General features: G+C 41.5%; 1 protein-coding gene across 1 annotated transcript in view; it reads left to right on the top strand.

Annotated features, from left to right (window-relative positions):
- The window catches only part of CNTNAP2 (contactin associated protein 2), a 2,128,298-nt gene that overhangs the window by 186,344 nt on the left and 1,924,385 nt on the right, over window positions 1–17,569 (top strand). The gene's annotated exons all lie outside the window — the stretch shown is intronic.

Genomic DNA, 17,569 nt, shown 5'->3' with positions numbered 1-17,569 from the left:
TGCACAGCTCAGTTTACATTCTGGCACACTGCCCGCATGCCACAATGACTGCACTCCTGCACATGCACAGCAGTGACATCCAAACAAAACTGGCATCTGGAAGAAGCCAGGGAGAAGTTACCTGTTTAATTGTTGTAAATACAGCTTGGCTGTTTTAGTAAACTTTATAGGCCTGTACATTGCACAAGAACAATGCAGATCACCACAAGGACATATAGAAACACATTGGGGTAGATTTATTAAAGTGGAGGTCCACACAAAAAGAGAACCTCTGCTTTTCGGAATCCTCCCCCCCTCCGGTGTCACATTTGGCACTTTTCAGGGCTGAGGGGGTGCAGATACCTGTATAATACAGGTATTTACACTTCCGGGCATAGATAGCCACAGAATCTGCGGCTATCTATGCCACCCCCCCTTGCTGTGTTCTGGGAAACACACAGTTCCCAGAACACAGCGGAGAACAGTGAAGATGCGCAGAGCGACTCGCGCATGCGCAGTAGGGAACCAGGCAGTAAAGCCACAATGCTTCACTTCCTGATTTCCTAATAGAGGATGGCAACGGGGGTAGCCGAGAGACAAGTGATTGCTAGTCTTCGGCTGCTGACATTGTGTCCATTTATTAAAAGTCAGCAGCTGCCGTATTTGTAGCTGCTGGCTTTTAATATTTTTTGTTTAGGTGGACCTCCGCTTTAAGACTGGTGCACTCAGAATCTGGTGCAGCTGTGTATGGTAGCCAATGAGCTTCTAATCTTAGCTTGTTCAATTATGTTTTGGCAAAAAAAACTGGAAGCTGATTTCTATGCAGAAGTGAGCCTGATTTCGCACTCTCCAGCTTTATTAAATAAACCCTATTGTTTTCTATGCGTCTTGTTCACACTACAGTGGGGAAGAGTTAAAAAATGCAACACGTTTTCTTTTTTGAGCACTGCCCCAGAACCCACCTAAAGTTTTCATCCATCTGCCCATCTTTATGCACAGTTTGTGACATTTAAATAAAGTTAAATAAAAACACAAGAGGATGCACCCACCACTGCCGGATCTAAACCCACTCCAGCCTTTGCTTGGACAGAACATCCTCAGAAGACTACGGGCCAGATTCACGTAGAATCGCGGCGGCGTAACGTATCGTAGATACGTTACACCGCCGCAAGTTTTCATCACAAGTGCCTGATTCACAAAGCACTTGCGGTGAAAACTACGCCCGCGGCCTCCGGCGCAAGGCGGGCCAATTCAAATGGGCGTGTGCCATTTAAATTAGGCGCGCTCCTGCGCCGGACCTACTGCGCATGCTCCGTTTCGCAATTCCCGTCGTGCTTTGCGCGCCGTGACATAATTTTTTCGAACGGCGACGCACGTAGCATACTTCCGTATTCACGGACGTGTTACGCAAATGACGTTAAATTTTGAATTTCAACGCGGGAACGACGGCCATACTTTAGACAGCAATACGATTGCTGACTAAAGTTAGGGCACCCAAAACGACGACTAAATTTGCGACGGGAAACTAGACTAGCGGCGACGTAGCGAACACGAAAATCCGTCGTGGATCGCCGTAACTCCTAATTTGCATACCCGACGCTGGTTTACGACGCAAACTCCCCCCAGCGGCGGCCACGGTACTGCATCCTAAGATCCGACAGTGTAAAACAATTACACCTTTCGGATCTTATGGATATCTATGCGTAACTGATTCTATGAATCAGTCGCATAGATAGAAACAGAGATACGACAGCGTATCAGGAGATACGCCGTTGTATCCCCTTTGTGAATCTGGCCCTACCTCTTTAGGCTGTCACTTTATACTGTCTAAATACTGCTGTTCACAGGGTTACAAGAGGCTGTTACTAAGACAGTTTCATTAACTTTTGTTGACTGTCTGCACACAGTAATGTTATTTTTATACATCTGCATTGCATTTTGAACATGTATAATATATGCATTTTCGCATAATGCTATGTAAGTTCAAAATAAACCTGTTCAACCTGTTTCATTTAATCAATTACAACTTTTTTTATATACATATTTAGTTGAATAAAATACTTTATTTAATTAAAACAATTGTTGTCCAAGACAGATGCCCAGGCAAGGGATTTGCTGCCAAGATGTCTTATTAACCAACCACGCTCGGTAAACATTATCTTCGTTGTGTAGCTGTGCACAAAATGTTCTCTGCAATGGAACGCATGCTTGTTTGCAATGGTTCAACATAACTAGAATAGTAAAGGATTTAATTGGAGTCTTGTAACATTATCATAGGCCTGTGAGCAAAGGACAAAGTTAAGCATCCGGTGACTAAAATAATTTAGGATCACGTTGCACATTTCCCGACAAAATTGTTAATGCCATCTGTAGAGGAACATTCACTGATATTCCCCTAAGACAACAAGAACAGTTGTATTAGAAGTTGTAGACATAAGTTCTTGTATCACACAGTAAAAGATTCATTAATATAACTTGTGTAAAGCGCTTCATTAAAATGATCGCAGTGTAGAAGCAACTAAAGTTGAATTTGAACATCTCACCCCAAGTTCAAGTCACCATAGCAGCTTTACGTGAGCGTGCGAACTAATCTAAAACTTCCTGGAGATGTAACATAGCAACATCAAAGAAGAGTGCCAACTGGTAAAATCTTAATTTACAATTACATATCAGTATAATTAACTGACATCTGTGCAGTGGCCCTTCAAAATACCTGTCTTGTATCTTGTAAAAAATGAATTGGTTCTCAACAGGAACGTTGAGATGAAATGTCTTTGCCATGTTAGGTTGAAATATATTGTGGCAGAGCAATTTTAACTATGATTTTCCTTATTTTCCTTAGTGGGCCTTTTTCAAGTGACCCTTAAGTTCTCACTTTTTCAAAACCCATACACAGAATCTTAGAGAATGCAACCTGATTTACTTTTGCATTTGCACAGTGCATAACTAAAACTGACAATTTACTGCTGAATAGGGCTTAATTGGGGTTGACCTAAAGGTGCATAGGACATTAAATTCACTCTTTGAAAATCCAATTGTGTGCACATTTCCCTACATTTGATGGGGTATTCAAGGTGAACACAGCTTCCATTTGATATTCAAAAATGTACTTTGCTATGGTAACATTCTCTACTCAAACCCCATTGTGTGGAAAATGGAGCATAAACTGAACCCATTTCTTCTGGCATCACACCTATGCACAACATCACAGAGATGGACCTTCTGTCAAGGTGTGTGTTTGTGCTTGAAGCACACTCCATCGCTTGCTCCCAGCGTTGATCCCCGCTGAGCCGGCAGATGACAGGACGGTCCCAGCACACTGTGCAGGGACCGCCCTGTCTTTTCTCCGTCTGTCCGTGTTCACCCAATCCGATCCGCAGACGGATGGAAAAATAGGGTTTTCCTCCGTCTGCAGAATCGGATGATTGCGGACCCGGATGAGATTGGGTGTCAGTGGATGTTCATCCGCTGACACACGCAATCTCATAGGGACCAATGTATGTCCCTTTTTCATTAGTACACGGATGGATGAAAAAGCGGACATACGTTCCGCATGTGTGAAAGGGGCCTAAGAGAAGAACAGGGCTGCCTCACCCTCCAAACTATTTATGCATTCCTCCAACCACCTTCTGGACACTCTTCCCCAGGGAGTGGCTGAAACTAAATAAATATTCAGGCTGCTTATTTGATTCTTCCAACCCACTATTTTCTGCAAACCTCCAGGAAGCTGAAGGAAGTAATCAAACCTGCAGCCAGCAGAACCCAGAACAGCCCAAGGCAATCACAAGCTACTCAACCGATTACAGGAGAGCCAAAATAACTAAATTTACCTAACATACCTAGCAACCTATTGAGGAGGGTGCTACATAAAAAAGCAGCCCTTTAAAAAAGTGTTAACAAAAATATCTCACGTTTGCTGAGGCATTTAAATATGCTACAATGTCTCCTAATTTGAATGTAAAGCCGCGTATACACGATCAGTCCATCCGATGAGAATGGGCTGATGGACCATTTTCATTGGTTAACCGATGAAGCTGACTGATGGTCTGTCGCGCCTACACACCATCGGTTAAAAAACCGATCGTGCCAGAACGCGATGACGTAAAACACAATGACGTGCTGAAAAAAACGTTCAATGCTTCCAAGCATGCGTCGACTTGATTCTGAGCATGCAGGGATTTTTAACTGATGGTTGTGCCTACTAACGGTCGGTTTTGACCTATAGGTTAGGAATCCATTGGTTAAATTTAAAGCAAGTTGGCTTTTTTTTAACCGATGGTTAAATAACCTATGGGGCCCACACACGATCGGTTTTGACCGACAAAAGCGGTCCATCAGACCGTTGTCCTCTGGTTAACCTATCGTGTGTACGAGGCCTTACAGGTTTCCTATGTTTTTGCAATATATGTGTATTTAATTCTACAGTAAATTTCTCATGTTTTCATCTGCTTACTAAATAGCTGTAAGGGAGTTTTGTGTTAATACAAGACACTTACAAAATAAACATATTATTTAACAAAAAATAGGCAATGTCTGTGGTGTCTTGCATTGCAAAACTAAATGTGAAACAAATAATATTTTTCCCAAGGAAGATGAATCTGAGCCAAGTGGTCCAGACACGGACAGACCAGAAGGGGATTTGAACTTTTATCAAACAGCTGCTACTGAGACCATCGCTTTCCCCGCAGTTTGGGTATAGTGCTTCTGGCAGAATGTCTTGGAATACAGACAGTTAATTATGCAACAGTGCTTATGTTGATAAAGTGCAATGTTAACTGTGCTGTGTACGTACAGTACCTATATATTGCTCCATTTAGGCAAATGAGACTGCAACATAACTGTACACGTATGTGATTTTAATGGTACGTCAATAGACTTGCTGCATCAAAAAAAAAAAAAAAAGCTGCAAGTCTTAACATTGTTCTGTAGGAGTTTTAGAACTTTGCAAAGGATGCACAATTAGTGCAAGACATCTTTTCATAGGATCAGTTAGGAAAGTATAGCCAATAGGAATTAAAATACACCAAATACATTTATCAATAGCAACCAGGAAGAGTTCTGTTTAACCACTTCAATACCAGGCACTTTCGCACCTTCTTGCCCAAGCCAATTTTCAGCTTTCAGCGCTGTCACTTTTTAACTGACAATTGCGCGGTCGTGCTACACTGTACCCAAGCACATGTTTTATCATTTTGTTACGACAAATAGAGCTTTCTCTGCATTTTTCAATATGAAAGAAGCACAAGCCTTGAAGATAAAATGTGTTATTGTTAACTATTGTAAATGCAGACTTTTGAAATAAAAAAAGTATTACAAAAAAAAAAAAAAATAGATCTTTCTTTTGGTGGTATTTGATCACCTCTGCGTTTTTTTCTTTTTTGGTGAACAAATAAAAAAAGAACGAAAATTTTGAAAAAATCGTTTTTCTTTGTTTCTGTTATAACATTTTGTAAATAAGTTTCATTCCTTTACTGACTGGCACTAATAAGCTGCACTGATGGTCACTAATAAAGTGGCACCAATGAGATGGCACTGATGAGGTGGCACTAATGGGCACTGACGATGGGCACTGATAGGCAGCACTGATGGGCACTAATAGGCGGCACTGGTGGGTGACACTGATATGGCATTGCAAGGCAGCACTGATGGGCACTCATAGGTGGCACTGGTGGGCACTGATGGGCACTGAAAGGCTGCACTGATGAGTACTTATGGGTGGCACTGATAGATATGGGCACTGATGGCTGACACTGATAGACTACACTGACAGGCATCACTGGTGGCACTGGCACTGGCAATAATGTTTTATTGCCACTGATTGACAGCTGCCTGGGCACTGATTGGCATATCCCTGGTGGTATAGGGTGGCATACCTGGTGGTCCAGTGTGGTGGCCATACCTGGTGGTCCTGGGCGGGTATCCAGGGGGGGGCTGCGCTGATAAACATAGCGCAGGCCCCTCTAGTCAGGAGAGCAGCCGATCCGCTCTCCTCTACTCTCGTCTGTCAGATGCGAGTGAGGAAAAGCCGATCAATAACTCTTCCTGTTTATATTGTGATCAGCCATGATTGGACACGGCTAATCACGTGTTAAAGAGCTTCCGTCAGAGGCTTTTTACTGAGATCAGTGTAGTGGTGTGTCAGACTGAAACACTGCACCACCGATATATGCGATTCGCGCCTCCACAAGGGCGCGGTGGCTGTCATCCTGCTGGACGTCATATGACACCCAGTCAGGGTAACTGAATCACCGTCATTCTGCTATAGGCCGGGCAGGAAGTGGTTAATCATCTAATTAGCAAGTGGTAACATTTGTGACTAGGTGAATACACTTTTAAAATAATTATTATGCAGTAAAAGCTTTTAAGGCTTTATTCATTTAAACAAAACAAATCCTAAAATTGAATATCAGTGAAGGGCAGATAATTTTGTTTATAGAAAGTTGAACATAATGTACTAACTGATACACATTTAAAGCTAAAATTTCCCAGCCACACACACAACCTAAAAGAGCAAAGATAGACTGTGAATGCAGGATGTCATGGCCCCACCCCTGGAGCACAGTGACCATCATTCACAGTACATTGATGCAGAGAACAATGCTAATATAATCTCATCAAAGCAGCTCTCTGCGTCATGCAGTATCACACACCCCAAGGAGGAGGAGGATCCAGCAAACTAGTCAAATATTCTATTTGGGAGGGAGGGGGTGTAACTAAAGGGGGAAGCAGATCCTTTAAGGGTAATTTACCCAGATATAAGATCAAAAATGTACTTTTGGTGCGCTAGTCCTTTCCCAGACTCATTTTGAAAAAGCCCCTCCATCCAATCCACCCAGAAACTTTCATCTATCCTGGAACTGGGTCTTCAATAGTCCCAAACAACAAGACCTCACTTCTTGTCTTTCTGTTTTCCAAAGCAAGAGAAATGAATAGGAAATTATATCATATTTTTCTGGTTCACTGCCCTCTGTGAACTGCTGCAAGTGTCAATAGAAAGTTAATGAGACCCCCAGATCGGTTTGCAGTGCGAACTGTCAAATAATACAGGAATCAGGTTGCATGGTTTATGCTAAACCAGTGTTTCCCAACTCCAGTCCTCAAGGCACACCAACAGGTCATGTTTTCAGGCTTTCCATTATTTTGCACAAGTGATTTGATCAGTTTCACTGCCTTAGTAATTACCACAGCCGTTTCATCTGAGGGAAATCCTGAAAACATGACCTGTTGGTGTGCCTTGAGGACTGGAGTTGGGAAACACTGTGCTAAACCAACTGCATTCGAAGCTTTGCTCTTGCAAGGAGAACCTATATCACATTCGATCTCTGTACTATATTCGATTCTTTTACTATCAGTCCGCTCGGAGCTCCCTCCGTATACACGGAAATGGAAAAAAGATTTCCAAGAGACCATAACCTTAACGGACTTGCAAAAAAGTTTCATTTCGACCCACAAAATATCGATAGCTACAAGAACGCAAGAGAAAGCATATAAACTGATGAGCAGATGGTATAGGTGTCCGTCTACCATCCATCAATTTAACCAGGATATACCTGATATCTGTTGGCGTTGCCATAAGTCAAAGGGAAATTTGTTCCATATCTGGTGGGAGTGTCCCCCAGTGAGAAGGTTCTGGAAACATATTTTTGACCTATACGGAAAACTGGTAGATATACATATTCATGCATCACCCAGAGTGGCTCTCCTAACCATGATTCCAGGATCTTTAAAAAAAGCAAAGGAGGATGTGCTTATACACTTCCTCACTGCAGCCAGAGCAGTTATCCCACGACACTGGAAATCGACAATAGTACCTTCCCTGGGGGAATGGGCAATTGAAATGGACTTTATCAGAGACTCGGAGGGGTTGTTGGCGCGGGAAGTGGGAAGAGAAGAACAGTTTTCTCGAACGTGGTCCGTTTGGTCCAAGTTTAGACAGTCAGATGAGTTTCTAATCTGGGTTAAAGGAAACTCTACCATTGTTTAGCAATAACGGAGCGATTTAATCTTTTCCCTCTTTCTTTATCTTCCCCTTTTCTTTTCCCTTTTTTTTTTTCTTCATCTCCATTTTTTTTTCTTCATCTCCCTTTTTTTATGTTTTTTGTTTATGAATGTATGAAAGTATGAAATTAAGAAGATGTAAAGTATACTATTAGTATATGTAGTTAGTATTTACTATACCTGCTGTGTATAGGGTAAAACCCCTGTAATATTTTATGAAAACAATAAAATAATATTATAATCAGGTTGCATGGGTGTGAACACCTATGTAATCTCATTCCAGTGCAGACCAAAAAAAGGGTCCTGCGCCATTTTGGTGCAAATGCAATGTGATTTCAGCCATATAGTTTGTATGGCTGAATTTGCATCACACAGACATCAATGTTGTGCGAATCACATGGAATGTCTGTCACCACTCAAGTGTAAACCCAGCCTGAAAGAGTAATGTTCTGCTTTAAATACAGAGGTAAGGGCCTTGGAGGGACCAAACTGACTAAGTATTTTTTTTTTTAAATAAGGTCCAAGTCAAACTTTCAGACAAAAAACAAATAAAATCAAGCGCTCACCAAAATGAAATGTAAAGGATAAAAATACACGCTTAAGAATGGGGGATGGGGGAAAAAAGGGGATTCATGTGATAGCTGAAAAAATTAAAAAAGGATATAGGGAGTAGGGAAGTGGTCAGTTTCAGCTGTCCATGAAAGAATTGTTAAAAATGTAATATAAAAATTAAAATTATTATTGTGATAAAAGTTCAGTCCATAGGAAGTTCATGGAGCAGTAGCACAAATTAATATGTATATATTATATATACTCTTGCTTGGAGGGCTGCCAGCTGCCAAGAAGAAGCAATTCTAAAACAACATCACACATATCTAAGTAGTTAGAAAATTCCTGAAAGCATGCTGTTATTTAACAATAAAGCCATACAGTATAACAGGAGATCAGTAGTAGAAAGTTTGACTTGGAACAAAAGAACAAAAAGCGGCGCCCTCTAAGCGTAGTATAGAGTTTAATAGAAAAGACAAACAACAATAATTCTTATGAGAGGTTACTCACAAGAATGCGGGGGGTACAGGTTATAAAAATACTGATGTCATCTGTGGCTGGCGTCCGGAGTACATGAACTCTGCTGAGTTGGTCTTATCGCAGGCTTCAGGCAGTCGGCGTGATGGTTTATCCACAGGGTGGGGGCCGAGTGCGGCGTCTCTGAATGTCCCTAGATGGTGACAGCGCTGGTACGAGGGGAGAAGCAGGAACGCCACATTCGGCGTGGTGGAACGCAGCCGTGGAGCACAAGCAGCAGAGCGTCACCGCCCTCAGACTGAATCCGGACGCTCTGCTGCGTGCGCTCCACGGCTGCGTTCCACCACGCCGAATGTGGCGTTCCTGCTTCTCCCCTCGTACCAGCGCTGTCACCATCTAGGGACATTCAGAGACGCCGCACTCGGCCCCCACCCTGTGGATAAACCATCACGCCGACTGCCTGAAGCCTGCGATAAGACCAACTCAGCAGAGTTCATGTACTCCGGACGCCAGCCACAGATGACATCAGTATTTTTATAACCTGTACCCCCCGCATTCTTGTGAGTAACCTCTCATAAGAATTATTGTTGTTTGTCTTTTCTATTAAACTCTATACTACGCTTAGAGGGCGCCGCTTTTTGTTCTTTTGTTCCAAGTCAAACTTTCTACTACTGATCTCCTGTTATACTGTATGGCTTTATTGTTAAATAACAGCATTCTTTAAGGAATTTTCTAACTACTTAGATATGTGTGATGAAAAAAAAACAAAAAACAGAGAGCTTAAAAAAGTTTAAAACACCTTTACCTCTTGAATGCCTTTTATTTTAAGAAGATTAATGCAATGCTTCTTCCTTTCAAAGTGCACTTGAGTTTGAAGTACGTGCATCATTTTCCCTATTGTATAAAGGCAGCATGCCTAATTAGGCAATCATGTCTAGGAGGGGCATGTTAAGCAGCTAATGAGTTGACAGAATACGCCACAAAAGCGACTGAATATTTTAGGAACAAAAAAATGGTAAAAGAGCTATATCTGCTACAAAGAGAGTCGTGTCAAAATGTGACGATATTTGTCTTTCTTACAAAATGTTTTCAGGCAAGACAAAGTGTATAGTAAATCTGACAAGTGAACAAATAACAGCTTAAGAATATGACTGGCATATTCAAGGAGGGGAACTGCTGGATGCCAGAGCGTACACCCTGTAAAGACAGAACAACAATTCATTAAATAGAAAGTGTTATACAGTATATATGGGGTAAAATCCTTTATTATATATAAATTTACACTTGCCTGGAATATAACAATGTACATGACTTGTCAAGTAGTATCTAAATAGAGTATGATATAAAGCTTTATACATTCTGAAGTTGTGAATTGTTGAGAAAATTGTACTTACTTACTCTGTAACTCTAAGTCAAGTGGAAGCTGAAGAGGTTTTCTACTTCATCTGTAACCATTCTCTTTGACCCTTTTGCTAGATGAACGGTGATGATTCCTGCAAGATTCTAGTTTTCATGTTATCACTCATCTAAAACAGGCCTCTTAGGGTGCCCAGGTGTCTCGGATTGCCCGGGACTGTCCAGCAATTGACATGTCTATCCTGGGTCCCTGGCACCTTCATTCTGGGACAATACAATGTCCCGGAATGAAAAAGAGGACACAGCCACCCCCTACTAACTAATAACTACATTTCCCGGAACTGGTTGCTAGGGCCAGCGCTGCCTGGCATCTTGCAACCAGTGACAATTTACTCTCAGACAGTGAGACCAGGAGCGAGGCCTGCGCCTAGTTCAGCACTGCTGTCCCCACCCACCTCTGCACCTCCTCCTTCTCTGGCACTCAGCAGCAAGACTGGTGTGATCTCCACTCTCCAGATAGTGATGAGACTATTTCCTTCTACGCATGCGGCTCATGTAGAGGGAGTGACAGCAGCACTGCCTCTGGTGGCAGGCTATGGGTGGCAAGCGGCACTGCATCTGGTGGCAAGTGGCACATTCACCTGACAAATAACCTGCGGCAAAATTCCCCATCAACCCTGAAACTACATTACCCCCCGCCCCCTCATCTTTTTTTGGAAAGGTGAGAGGGGTGTGTCCCTAAATGGCAGTTTGGAAATGTGGTCACCCTAAGGCCTCTGCTCTTTTTTTGTTTCTCTACTGAATATGGGTGAACAGGACTAACATGCAGAGATTTGGCACTCCAACTTCAAGTTTTTAAATAGTTGCTAAGAAACAGAAAAACATATATTGTTATTGCAGCTGTAAGGCCTCGTACACACGATAGGATAGCCAGAGGACAACAATCTGAAGGACCGTTTTCATCAGTCCAAACCGATCGTGTGTAGGCTCCATAGGTTATTTAACCTTAGGTTAAAAAAATGAGAACTTGCTTTAAAATTTAAACTATGGACTGGTAACCGATAGGTCAAAAACGATCGTCAGTATGGAAAACCATCGGTTAAAAACCTGCGCATGTTTAGAATCAAGTCGACGCATGCTTGGAAGCATTGAACTTAGTTTTTTTCAGGACACCGTTGTGTTTTACATAACTGCGTTCTGACACAATCGTTTTTTTAACTGATGGTGTGTACGCACGACGGACCATCAGTCAGCCTCATAGGTTAACCTAGGACAATGGTCCTTCAGGTTAACCTAGGACAACGGTCCTTCAGACCGTTGTCCTCTGGTTAACCTATCGTGTGTACAAGGCCTTATTCTATCTCTCACGTATATAATCAATGAGTCACTCACATAGCTCAAGAACACCTTACGCTTTATAAAAAAAATGTGAATACAATTTAAACAGTAAAGGCAAGAGATGGTTAACACAGATAACAATCAAATCAGTTTCCTTAGAAGTGGTTATTTAAGCGATTGTCCCCCGCCCGCCGTCAAATGACGGCGGGAGGAAGACCCTCTTGTTCTGGGCGGACGTCATATGCCATTGCGCCTTCACAAGCCACTAGGGGGCACGCTTCACTTGGGACCCGGTGCGCGTGTCTGGCAGCTGCGATGGCCGCTGGGCACCCGCGATTGCCCAGTAACTGAGCAGGACCGTGGATCTGTGTGTGTAAACAGGGAGAGGAGCCTGATAATGTGTTCCTTGTACATAGGGACAACCATCGGTCACCTCCCCCAGTCACCCTCCCCCCACAGTAAAAATCACTCTCTAGGGAACACATTAACCCCTCGATCGCCCCCTAGTGTTAAATCCTTCCCTGTCAGTCATATTTTTACAGTAATCAATGCATTTTTATAGCACGAATCGCTGTATAAACGTGAATGCTTCAAAAAATGTGTCAAAAGTGTCCGATGTGTCCGCCGCAATATCGCAGTCACGATAAAAATCGCAGATCGCCGCCATTACTAGTAAAAAAATCATAATAATAAAAATGCTATATATCTATCCCCTATTTTGTAGCTGCTATAACTTTTTCGCAAACCAATCAATACACGCTTATTGTTTTGTAGAAGAATACGTATCGGCATTAATTGAGGGAAAAATTGGTTTTAAAAAAAAATGGATATTTATTATAGCAAAAAGTTAAAAATATTGAGTTTTTTTTTCAAACTTGTCCCTCTTCTTTTGTTTATAACGCAAGAAATAAAAACCTGCGAGGTGATCAAATACCACCGAAAGAAAGCTCTATTTGTGGGGAAAAAATTATAAAAATGTCATTTGGGTACAGTGTTGCATGACCGCGCAATTGTCATTCAAAGTGTGAAAGCACTGAAAGCTGAAAAATGGCTTGGGCAGGAAGGGGGTGAAAGTGCCATGTAGGCAAGTGGTAAATATATTATGATATATTTATTATATTAGTGTATATTTTTGTTGTTTTTATTATTATTTATTATATTATTATATATTATTATATTATATTATTATATATTATTAAGCAGTTATGTACAGTATTGTTATAAAACAATTTAATTAGCAGAAAATTAAACAAAATGTGGTTATTTTTCGTTTGTGTGTGTGTTGAAAACAATAAAGTGCATTCCGATTTTTTTTTTTTAGTGTTTTACATTTGTCAGAAATCATTTTTTTTTTTTTTGCTAAAATAGGAACAGTTTACTATGCCCCAGGCTTCAGTAAAGAACAATGTCCCAAATACCAACAACCTCTGCCCTAAGTAATAGTGACAAAAATCTGTACTGAATTCACAAATTGGATCACTTCCTTGAAGAACTTTCTGCTGCTCTATTTATGTCTCACAGTATCCCTCATGGCCTGAACCAAATCTTAAGCAATCATCATACACATCATTTTAACATTTTTTTCATGCATATGGTGTGAAAATTACATGCAAAACTATATATGTAATATAGAAAGAAAAAAAAATGAAGCTTACCAATGCCATTTTTTTAAGAACTGATCTGCAAAAACAGGCATAATATATTATAAAAATAGTTAATATTATATCATCATATTTACCAATAGCTTTATCATACTAAAACAGTAATACATTATATAATAGGATATTTGGAAAGAAAACAAATAAGCATTTGGTGAACTACATATGACAATTTGCATGTAAGGAGCTACAGATAAAGTCCAAATAAGTCTTTCCAATTGTTTTTTTTGCAGCAGGACTTCATCTTGGATTATTATTTTGAAGTGCATGAATTAATATAATATTTTGAGCTTGAGTTTACCTGCCCTGATCTGTAGGTCTTGGGATTATGAAACTGTTTAATAGGGGGCTCAATACAAATATGCCATTGAATGTGAACATGTCGGTCAAAAAATGTCCACCCAGTTAATTTTTTATGTATCGCATTGACAAAAAGGGTCAATTGGAATTCTCAAAATGATTTTTTCTTTTGGACAGACTTTGTACAAACAATCTGTTTTTCCTTAGCCCTACCTTCATTTTCCTATTACAGAAGCTATGCAGGTTGTCTAAATGTAGTTAAATAGGCAGCATGGTTAGCCACTTTAGCCCCGGGAAAAATGTACCCCCTTCCTGACCAGAGCACTTTTTGTGATTCGGCACTGCATCGATTTAACTGACAATTGCGCGGTCCTGCGACGTTACACCCAAACAAAATTGACGTCCTCTTTTCCCCACAAATGGAGCTTTCTTTTGGTGATATTTAATCACCTCTACGGTTTTTATTTTTTGCGCTATAAACAAAAAAACAGCGACAATTTTGAAGAAAAGCTATATTTTTTACTTTTGCTATAATAAATATCCTCCAAAAATATATAAAAAAAAGAATTTCTTTCTCAGTTTAGGCCAATATGTATTCTTCTACATATTTTTGGTGAAAAAAAAATCACAATGAGCGTATATTTATTGGTTTGCGCAAAAGTTATACAAAATAGGGTATCGTTTTATGGCATTTTTATTATTATATTTTTTTTTACTAGTAATGGCTGCGATCAGCGATTTTTATCGTAACTGCGATATTATGGCGGACACTTTTGACACTATTTTGGGACCATTGTCATTTATACAGTGATCAGTGCTATGCAAATGCATTTATTACTGTATAAATGACACTGGCAGGGAAGGGGTTAAACACTAGGGGGCGATGAGGGGGTTAAGTGTGTCCTAAGGGTGTGATTCTAACTGTGGGGGGACTGGGCTACAAGTGACACGACAGTGATCATTGCTCCCAAGACAGGGAGCAGAAGATCACTGTCCTGTCACTAGGCAGAACAGGGAAATGCCTTGTTTACATAGGGATCTCTCCATTCTGCAGCTTTGTGACACGATCGCAGGAACCCAACAGACATTGAGTCTGCCGGTCCCGCTGGCACGGCCATGGAGCAAGCGGCGGGCGCACGCGCCATGCATGGTGGCAAATTCAAAGCTACGTACAGGTACATTACTTTGCGCAGCTTTGCCGTTCTGCCGACGTATATCGGCGTTAGCCGGTTGGCAAGTGGTTGAACCAAGTGCACTCAGTATTCACAATTCAATAACAGACTTTATCTGATACACCCCCTCTTCCTCTATAATACACGCTTGTGTAAGGACTTTTATGCTGAGGAGTGTGAGGCCTCGTACACACAACCGAGGAACTCGACGGGCGAAACACATCGTTTTCCTCGTCAAGTTCCTTGTCAGGCTGTCGAGAAACTCGACAAGGCAAGTTTCTTGCTGGTTTTTGCCGAGAAACTCGGTCCTGTGTACGAGGCCTGACTGTTTCTCAGCTAACTTAGCACAGAGCACTGGAGTTTGAGATCGGACATAGTACAACACTGTATTTTTGATTAGAGAAAAGGCTTTGCTAGATAAAGAAAATAGTGAGAAATAAAATGTAATTGGGACAAAACTAGAAAGAGGGGGAAAAAAGGCGTGAGACTACAGTTATGCTTTGATCCTTTTACTGGCATCCTGAGATTAGAAGCTGATTGGCCACCATGCACAACTGCACCAGATTTTTCACTCACCAATTTTAGTAATTATGTGTGTTTGAGTGGGCTCTGTTGCTTGCATTCCTTTTCAAATCCAGCGAGAGTAGGACAAATAAATTGGTCTGCAGGTCGTAGGGTTTTAATTTAGTTTGAGAGCTTTACTGAACTACAGAAGTCCAGTCGGTCAACTAGGCCATTTGTAGTCAAGTATGGGCCAATACAGAAGTAATTTAGCTGATGGACTAGTAGAGAGAGTTTAGGCAGTGACAGGTCCCCTCTAACAAAGATTCAAACCAGACAGGCAAATATCTGACCCAATGTAACATGTCACAACGTAGATCTGTTATTTACTGTATATGAAAAGTCCAAGAACAAGCTTCTGTTTTTATATCTATTTTCTTTATTATACTTTGTACTCATTTTCTCAGTTTAAGCCGATACGTATTCTACTACATATTTTTGGTAAAAAAAATCGCAATAACCTGGTTTGCACAAAAGTTATATTGCCTACAAAATAGGGGACATAATGATTTTTTAATTTTTTTTTTTTACCAAGAATGGCGGCAATCTGCGTTTTTTTTCGGGACTGCGACATTATAGCGGACACATCGGACACTTTTGACACATTTTTGGGACCATTCACATTTATACAGTGAACAGTGCTATAAATATGCATTGATTACTGTATAAATGTGACTGACAGGGAAGGGGTTAACCACTAGGGGGCGGGGAAGGGGTTAAATGTGTATCCTGGGTGTGTTCTAACTGTGGGGGGAGAGGGTGACTGGGGGAGGTGACCGATCTGTGCCCCTATGTACAAGAGACACAGATCGGTCTCCTCTCTCTCTGACAGGACGTGGAGCTCTGTGTTTACACACAGAGCTCCACGTCCCTGCTCAGTAACTGGGCAATCGCGGGTGCCCGGCGGCCATCGCGGCCGCCGGGCACACGCACTGTGTTCCCAGTGACGCGACGGGTGCGCACCCTAGAGCCTTTAAATGACAGGACGTCATATGACGTCCTGTCGGAAACGATAGAGCATTCCGCCCACGGTCATTTGACGGCGGGCGGATGTTAAGTGGTTAAAGGAACCTATATAGAAAATAAAAAGCAAACCTTTACAACCCCTTTAAAGTATAAATAAATGTATTTTTTGGGGTGATAGAGTGAAGAGGGATTAGATCACCTGCTACATTATTTATGTTTTGCTGTGTTTATTGTTATCTATGCTGTGCTCCTGGTAGAGTAATTCTCCCTCTCTATTTGTCCTGCTTCATGCCAATACTTTGGTTGACAGTTCTTTACATGCTCACGCTTACAAATAATCAGTCTTAATAGGAAAAAGTGCAGGAAAAGTGTCTGTATCTGTTGTATCACTTTATAAATATATCATAGCAAGAAATGAGGTAGACAAATCTCTTTACTGCTGACTTATTGATTGGGAATGTAGGGTGAAAAAAGCCATGCTGCTTATGATCAATACTAGTAGGTTGCAGCACACGCTGCAAATGAATAACTAGAATAGATTATATATAATCCACAGAAACCATCAGAGCTTGGCACCAGTGTCTAAACAGAGCAGGGAAATGTTTTGCAGTTATGATATATCAAATTTGACCTATGAACAGCATTTTAATGTTATACAGTTTGCACGTTGTCATGAATGATTAGTATATTTTAGTTTCCTTGAGGAAAACTATTTTCACAATATTCACTGAAAAAAAAAAGAAACCTGTGCTGGAGATGCATTGTGTGGCTGTTTGGCAGTTTAGGCTGTATTTAGGGCTGCTGATAAGGCAGTAAACCCTCCTGTACTGGGCCCCGGCAGTTCAAAAGGGGGGCCCAGACATCCGCTGAGAAGGAGGGCTGTCTGTACTGTCTTATTGCAGACACCAATCCTCTTCTTCCTCCCCGTGCAAGCTTCTCCTCTTCTGTCTCCCTCCGGCTGCACTGCAGGGGGATTGGTTCTAGCACATGCGCCCCTTCCATCTGCTTTCTGGGTTCCCCTGTGTGCCTCTTTCCCCTGCAACGCTGTCAGCTTCCCTCCTCGTCCTCCGGCAGCTGATGTTTCAGGATGAACAGCGGGGGAAAGGCCAGTAAATATGTAGTTTATGGGGCCCTTCCTTTTCTGAATGAACGCAGTAAGTGATCGGTACCAGACACTCCTGTGTCCATTCATATTAGAATCATAGGAAACTGTGT

Source organism: Rana temporaria, chromosome 5 (genome assembly GCF_905171775.1).
Source record: "Rana temporaria chromosome 5, aRanTem1.1, whole genome shotgun sequence".
NCBI classification, from domain to species: Eukaryota; Metazoa; Chordata; class Amphibia; order Anura; family Ranidae; genus Rana; species Rana temporaria.
This window is presented reverse-complemented; position numbering and strand designations above follow the sequence as displayed.